Source organism: Hibiscus syriacus, unplaced genomic scaffold (assembly GCF_006381635.1).
Source record: "Hibiscus syriacus cultivar Baekdansim isolate YM2019G1 unplaced genomic scaffold, ASM638163v2 tig00111769_pilon, whole genome shotgun sequence".
NCBI lineage: Eukaryota > Viridiplantae > Streptophyta > Magnoliopsida > Malvales > Malvaceae > Hibiscus > Hibiscus syriacus.
This window is the reverse complement of record NW_024063172.1, coordinates 336,231-344,085: the sequence shown is the minus strand read 5'-3', so window position 1 is coordinate 344,085 and position 7,855 is coordinate 336,231. Positions and strand designations below refer to the sequence as shown.

The 7,855-nt window shown below is 36.9% G+C and overlaps 1 pseudogene; it reads left to right on the top strand.

Annotated features, from left to right (window-relative positions):
- The first annotated feature begins 5,455 nt into the window (after positions 1-5,455).
- Positions 5,456-7,831, top strand: LOC120169780 (annotated as a pseudogene).
- The last annotated feature ends 24 nt before the right edge of the window (positions 7,832-7,855 follow it).

Genomic DNA, 7,855 nt, shown 5'->3' with positions numbered 1-7,855 from the left:
TACGAGAGGACCACAATCCCCTCTGGGTCATTTCGTTTGTTGTGGTGCGGTCTCGTCTCTGCTAACTGTAATATTGAGCTTCTTTGGCTTCTTGTTTCCAGAACGAGTCCAATAATTTATCGCATCCAAGTATTTAGCCAAATAAGAGCTCCATCCCTTAATAATATCTCTTAAATCAGCCAATGATATGTAATTTATCATGCTGTCATATACTATTGCCTTAAGGGATGGGATCTGAAGCTCGACGAGAAGCCAATGGTTACGTTCCAAAACAGGGATAAACACCTGCAATCATAAGTAATAATTCATTCATTTGCGCACTTATTTATGAATACCTTTAAACTCAATCTAAAATAAACACTAACATTATCGACCTCCCACCATGCAGGATAAAGTTTAGCTTGTCCATTGCCCAACGCAAATGATTCATCTCGTTGATTCTTCAAGTGAACGGCGTTAAAAGACGTCGGCATAATTGTATACCGTGTATTTCTTTTATTTTCCTTAAGTTTCCTAATTATTAGAAGACATGACACCTACGCATCGATATGTTATTTTACAAAAAAAGACATATATTAGTAACTTACATAAATTTACAAAAAAAATAATCAAATGAAAATATAAGAAAAATATAAGACTTACCCCTCCATCGAAATAGCCATTGTCTTCGACCCCTAATAATACGCCCCACCAAGACCGATCAAGCAACAAATAGATATCATCATTGAGCTTGCATATGTCAGTGAAACACCCCTGGCTTCGCTCATGTAGATAAAAATCAACTGCGGTCTTAGCCCAAAGGGTGTTATCCAGAATTGTGTCCGGTAGTTGTTTCCTCTCCTCTTCAGATACCGGTATGGTACTGGCTGGTAACTCATACGAGAGCCAACTTGAATCCATCATGTCCGGCACGTCAAAGGGTTTCTCAAGAATCCTACATATGACGCCATGTGAATCGGGCTCTTGAATGGTGGGAGGGACCTCTTCAACGATGACAGTGGCCTCTTGAACGGTGGGAGGGGACTCTCGAGGAATGATAGGGGCCTCTTCAACGATAGGAGTGGACTCTTGAGGGATGATAGGCGAGTCGGGCTTCTTCTTGCGGTGTCTTCGCACTATTGGGGTATACGGAGACTTAATAGCACGTGCACGCCGTCTGATGCGTGAACTCTATCGTGCAAGAAAAACCCGACGTAAAGCATCCACCTTATCGGTCCGCTAAATAAAAATACAAATATCAGTAAATAAACAGACATGATATTTAAATAGTGAAAACAAAGATAAATATATTTCAAACTTTCAACCAAAAGACAAAACAAAGACAAATACTAACTTCATAGTGTTAAAGTAAAAAGTTTAGCAGTTTTGGCAGCAACCGAATAAATTTACTAAGCAATCTAAGTGAAATGGTTAATTTAAGTGAAATTACGAGTAAATTTATCATCAAGTTAAATATGGAAAATCTTAAACTTACCTAGTTGCGTAGAGTATGAACCTCATTCTGCAACGATACTACCATCTCACGTAGAGCGGCAACCTCACCACGTAAAGTAGACACCTCCACACGCCATGCACCATCGTTATCGCGTAGAGTACCGATCTCCTCACGCAAGGCATTGACCTCATCACGTAACTCCCTTGACTCATCCCGTGGAGGTGGAGAACAGGGAGATAGAAGTCGTGGCATCTTTGTCGGTCGCCTATCATGAGGTGATGGTGGAGAAGAGACTCGATGATGTGACGGGATAGGTGATGGCTCTCGTTGTAGAGGTGTACAGTCGGGTCGATCAGGTGATGGCTCTGGGTGAGGTGATGGCTCTCGAAGTGGAGGAAGTGGAGACTGCTCATCATTCGTGCCATCAAAAAAATGCTGACTAGCTTGCCACCAATCAGTGGCAAGCTCAGCCTCCGTGGGTGTCAGTCTCATTAATGGAGTGTTGGCCTCCTAAAAATATAAAAACTAAAACAAAGTTAAACGTCTACTATTAATAACTTGTTTATATATGATAGTATTTGTGTTAACTTACATTATTTATTGTCGCATATGGTATTAAGTCTTCCCAATCCAACATACGTTTCCTCTTCCAGGAAATAGCCCTAGGAATATCATCTGAGGATTTTAATGCATATGTCCGCATGCTGGGGAAAGACTCGAATATCCAAATCTACAAACAATATAATAACAAACATTAGTAATTGTTAAATAATTAATTATAATTTTGAAAACATTATATAGAAATTCTTACCTTAAAGGCCCAAACAAAGCCTGACAAAGTGTATTTCGACCCATCGCCCCGCAAACTTTTGCGGTCATCAAAGGCAGACGACAACTTAGTCCAGGTAGCTTTCCATATATATGAACCCCACGGAAACAGATTCCATGCATTTAGGTCCTCTACCAATAATATTAGCTCCTGAGGAATAGGTTGTCTGGCCTCTCTGCCTAAAAAGCCGGCATACAAAAGTAGTATAAGGCATACTCGGACAACATCGACGTCATTCATCCGAGTAAAACCATCTTTATTATTAAACAATTTCTTCATGTCATCGACGTGTAAGTTCGGCTTCTCTATTGACTCATCAGGAAAAACCCTGGATAACCATGATGGGCGGGTGATATGACGAGTGTACCGGCCTACATCATCGTGTCCGAATCGTAGACCAGTGATTAAGCAGAACTCCTTCCGCCCAAAACAAGTATACGCCGGTGGAAAATGAAACCATATCTCTTCCTCACCACGTTGTATACTGTCGGGTAGATCGCTAGTCATGGTCTGAAGCCACAAATGGGTCAAACTAGCATCTCCACCCGGATGCTGTACTCTCAGCCATGACCCGAAGCAGGTTTCTTCAAACAATTTTCTTTGTGCAAGTGAAAGCTTCGAAGCAATTGTAGTGGCTAGGCTAACTTTATTCCTTAATGTCAATGAAGCCGAAAAAAATTTCTACAAAAAAACAATAAACATACCAAGTTAGATATACCAAAAATTACACTGTCAAGATATACCAAAAACAAAACAATAAACATAAATAGTAGTTTATTCTTGAAACTAAAATTTGCAACACTGTTTTTGTCTTTTGGTTGAAATGAAAATCGCAACGAGATAATGAGAATCGCAACGCGGAAATGACTATCGCAACGAGAGAATCGCAACGCGAAATGACTATCGCGACCAGACAATCGCAATGCGAAATGAAAATCGCAATGCGATTTTGGTTTCGCGTTGCGATTTTTATTTCGCGTTGCGATTTTCATTCTCGAAACTATTCTTCTTCTGCATTACTTCAACCAAAAGACAAAGCAAAGACAAATACTAACTTCACATGCTAAACAGTTTAGCAGTATTGGCAGCAATCGAATGAATTTAATAAGAAATCTAAGTGAAATGGTTAATCTATTATTGAAATTACCAGTAAACTTATCATCAATCTCAATATGAAAAACCTAAAATAATGCAAAATTTTCAAAATAAAAAAAAAAACTAACCCTCGGAGGTTGATTTTCCATTTCTGAATGATTGTGAGGGATTTTTGACTGTGAATGGTTGTGAGGGATTTCGCCGGCGATGGGGACGGAAATCTTCGGAGATGGGGACGGATTTCGCCGTAGAGAGTGAGAGATGGAGATGGGACTGAGTGTTGTGTTTTTGGGTTTGAGGTTATGAGTTGCGATTACTGTGGACGGTTCAGTTTCCGATTTATTAAGAAAAAATTTGTGTTTGGAATTTGAAAAAAAAAATACGCGTTAATACGAATGGCGCTATGTAAATCGCGTTGCGAAAGTCAGTATCTCGTTGCGATTTTGTATTATCGCATTGCGATAGTAAGTATCGCATTGCGATAGTCAGTATCGCATTGCGATAGTCAGTATCGCATTGCGATTTTCCCAATTCGCGTTGCGATTTACTTATTCGCATTGCGAATTGGGAAAATCGCAACGACATTGTATACCATCGTAACGCGATTTCCAACTATCGCAACGCGAAATGCAACGCGAATTTGCGATAATGGAGATCGCGTTGCGAATTAGCGATCGCATTGCGATTTTGTTGGTCATTTTGGCAAATCCGAAAAAAGTTGGTTAAAATCGTATATTATATGGGATTTTTGGTCACTGAGGTTATTTTCTCTTTTTGAAATTATAAAGAAAGTCCTAAAATTCTAAAATAGTTTATTCCAATCTCATTAACAACCATCATCGACTGCCATTGTTGTTGCCGCTTTCGTCGAATCACGCCACCATCGTCGAACCATCGACTCATCACCTAGCCCCCTCGACGTCATTTTCCCTCTCCAAAAATAACTAAATAATCTAATAAACTTGGGATTAAGGTAAGAGATTTGGGGATTAGGGATTTATGTTCACGGATTTAGGGGGATTGAGAGAACGGTAGAAGGGATGGTCTGCGGTGGAGGACCGATGATGGGTGGACGACCGTTCAACTATACCAAAGGCGACCGGTGATGGTCGGCGACGGTTGGCATAGGGTTGGAATAAAGAATTTTAGGGTTTCAAGGTCTTTTTATTTGAATGAAAAAATTTATTTTGAGTTTTTTAATTTAATAATATTTTTATGTTTTTGATTTAAATAATATTTTTTAAAATTACCATATTGACACCTGTGTCCCTTATTCGGAAAAAAATTGGTATAGATTAGACACTTATTTTGATATTAATGGTATTAAGCCTATTTTTACCCTCAATTTGAAAGGGAAAAAAAAACTTTAAATCGTTTTCGTTTATTTTTATATTTAAATTTTTAATTCATTTATTAGATTAAATCAATTAAAAGAAGATAACAAATGAATATTAACTCGACAAATATATTATTGTTCAGTCATTTTAATCTGATAACAAGAATTAAAAAAAATGAGGATTAAAAGAGATGACGTCTTTTTATTGGCCAATTTATATTCTGCAAAATGTCTTAGAGTTGCAGAACATAAATGTTTTGGCGAGACTGAGCTTAGTCTGCAAGACGAAGTCCATGGGGCTTCTATGAGAGGGCCTTTTAGAGAACAGAATAGAACATATTCCTTCCCTAAAATTGGGGAAAGAAACTTATCAAAAACATGAATCATGATTTTTCAGTAGCATCAATGAATGTAAAATATAAGCTTAGATTAATTTTAAGGAGAAAATAAATAAGATTGTTACATGAAAGCTCAGGATTAAAACAAGAAAATGCAAAGTCCAATGCAGTAGTTATCAAGGGAAATCTTTCAATTATGAACTTTCTCTGTTCCTGTTGCTCTTTTTTCATTTTTCCCTAGCAAATTTAAAAAAGACAGTTTTATCATAAAATTCAGGCTGAAAACAATCCGAAAAGATGATTTTGTTTGCCGAATCAAATGGAAAGACGTACCGATTATCATTCCAACAGTGACGAATGTTAACAATCCGAAAACAATCTTCATAGCAGGGGCCAGGAAAGCAAAAGTAGTTTATTTTGGAATGGATCTAAGTTCTTCTTCCACTTTCATCTTGCTTGTTTATATGTTTTAACAAAAGGTAGTATTGAGGTTATTAATCTGAGATTATTGAGACTTTAGAAAGTGAGATTAATTTTTTCTCCCTTACATGTATTATGTAGATAGTTGTATTTTTGGATGTTTCTCAGGAGCTGGGTCAAGATGTAATGAAGCTAGAGAAACATATAAAGGAAGCTTTTGGGGCCAAATGGAAGGAAGAGCTTTGTGAAGGGAAGCTCATTTAACCAGGAAGTCCTGCTGTTCTTGTTGTTGCTCCTTCGGCTTTACGATCTATTGAACTTTTAAGGTTCGCTTGCTTCGGTTTCGTAGTGACTTTTGTTGTTTTTCATTTGCAATCAAAATCATGTGTCACATAGTCATTGGTTAACATTCACTTGGATTGAGAGCTGGAGAAAAAGAACTTCAATGGTTTCTTTCATTTAGATAGAAAAATGGGGAGAAGCGAAAGAAGAGAGAAAATTAATTAGAACGTACAAGCTTTTTAATTCCCTTTTCCAGGAGTGAATGTTAGTGGAAATGTTTTAAAATTTGCTTTATTTTCAATTCAAGCTAGAAAGGGGACTAAGGGTTATGTTTTGTATCTCTAGGGGCATGCGCAGATTGACTGAAGAATGTTCTGCTGTAAAACTATTTTCAAAGCACATGAAGATTGATGAGCAGGTAGATACCTTACTATGCTCTGAACCTCAAGTTTTAAATGCTGCATGCTTTTCACTATACTGTTACTCTTTATGAGTTTGGAACCTGTGGTGCTGCGAGGTTTGCATTTTTTAATGTCTTGGTATTTTGTCATTTGTATTTAAAAATTGGTGGACTGGATAAATATTTACAAAAGAGAAACCTCAACGAATACAGTATTACTTGTATTCAAGATTTAGAGACTAGAGTTGTGCTGGTGGATCAGATAACTTGTTTATCGTCTAAAGGGCTTGGCTTAAGGTTGATTCCCAATCTAAGATATAGTTGAAATCAAAGGAAGAAGATAAGTTACATGCCTATACCTAGGTCATGAGATTAGGGATATAAGCTACTAAACTAAACCTGAAAATGTTCTAAATCAAAGTAGTGTAGCCATTCGCAATTTTGTTTTCACAAATGTGCCTTGCCGTTGGTGTCAAAAAGTGAACAAGGACAATTTTCATAATTTATTGTCGTTCTCGTTTTTTTTTCTTTATAGAATGCAATTATAGGAGAAAATTAAGCTTTATGGAATCCAGTTCGGACAGTTTGGTTGATTTTAAATGCATTATTGCCCATGATTGATTAATTATGAGAAAAATAAATTCAATGTATGCATATGACAACGGTATTGAATTTTTTTTTGTAAATTGCTGCGGCATAGCTTGTGGATGACTCAATGAGTTGATGTATCTTTATTACAATGCCTCTGGTTACTTTATATGTATTATATGAAATTCCTATATCTTAATTAATTTTTTATTGTGCTTATTTTGCTTCATTTTTTGTTCTTGCAGGTATCTTTATTGAAGAACAGAGTTATTATCGCTAGTGGTACCCCAAGTAGGTCAGTCACGAGTCCTTCCGATCAAATGAACTAATAATTATTTAACCGAGTAGTTTATGTAAAGACAACTTCGAATAGATTAAATTTATTTGTTTGGTGTAGAAAGACCATCTACTAATACGTAAGAACAAAGGGACTAAAAGTTGTGTTCTTATAGTGGTATCAAACTGATTGAGTCATGGTTTTCTGATTCTCTTGTAATCTGAATAATCAAAAAGTTAATCGACATCAAGGCATTGGTCTTTCACGTTTATCGGTACTTCTGCTCGATATTCGCACAGATTTCAAAGGCTATTCCTTGCTTACACTTCCCCAAGTCAGGTTTGTCGTTAAACTAACTTATATGTTATCACTATTGTCCTCTTTGTTCCATTTCATTTTTATTTGTTTGTGTCTATAGATATCGTGATCTCGTCTTTCACCAATGGTGTTCTTAGGAACATGCTTGTGTCCCTACCTTATACTTCCATGCCACATTTGGATGGATTTGGGAACCATGAGCCATATTTGACTCGTTTATCAATTTGTTTGTTTATTGGCAGAGATGCTTTCTGGGACTTGTATAAGAACTACTTTCACCAGCAAGTCTTTCAATGCGATCTGCGCATCTGTCTTTATGGTCCGATTCCAAATGGTAATGAATTTAAGGGGCAAAAGTGTAGAATTAGCTCAAGGAGATAGAGAACCGTTAAAATCATAAAACAAAATGATGCGTTGTGCATGTATCATGCAATTTTGTTTTAGAAACAGTTTAAGTTCGTCATCCTTTGTTTAGAAATCTATTATTCATGAATTTCACTCTCATAGCCTGTTATATTCAGTACCTATCCATCAGTT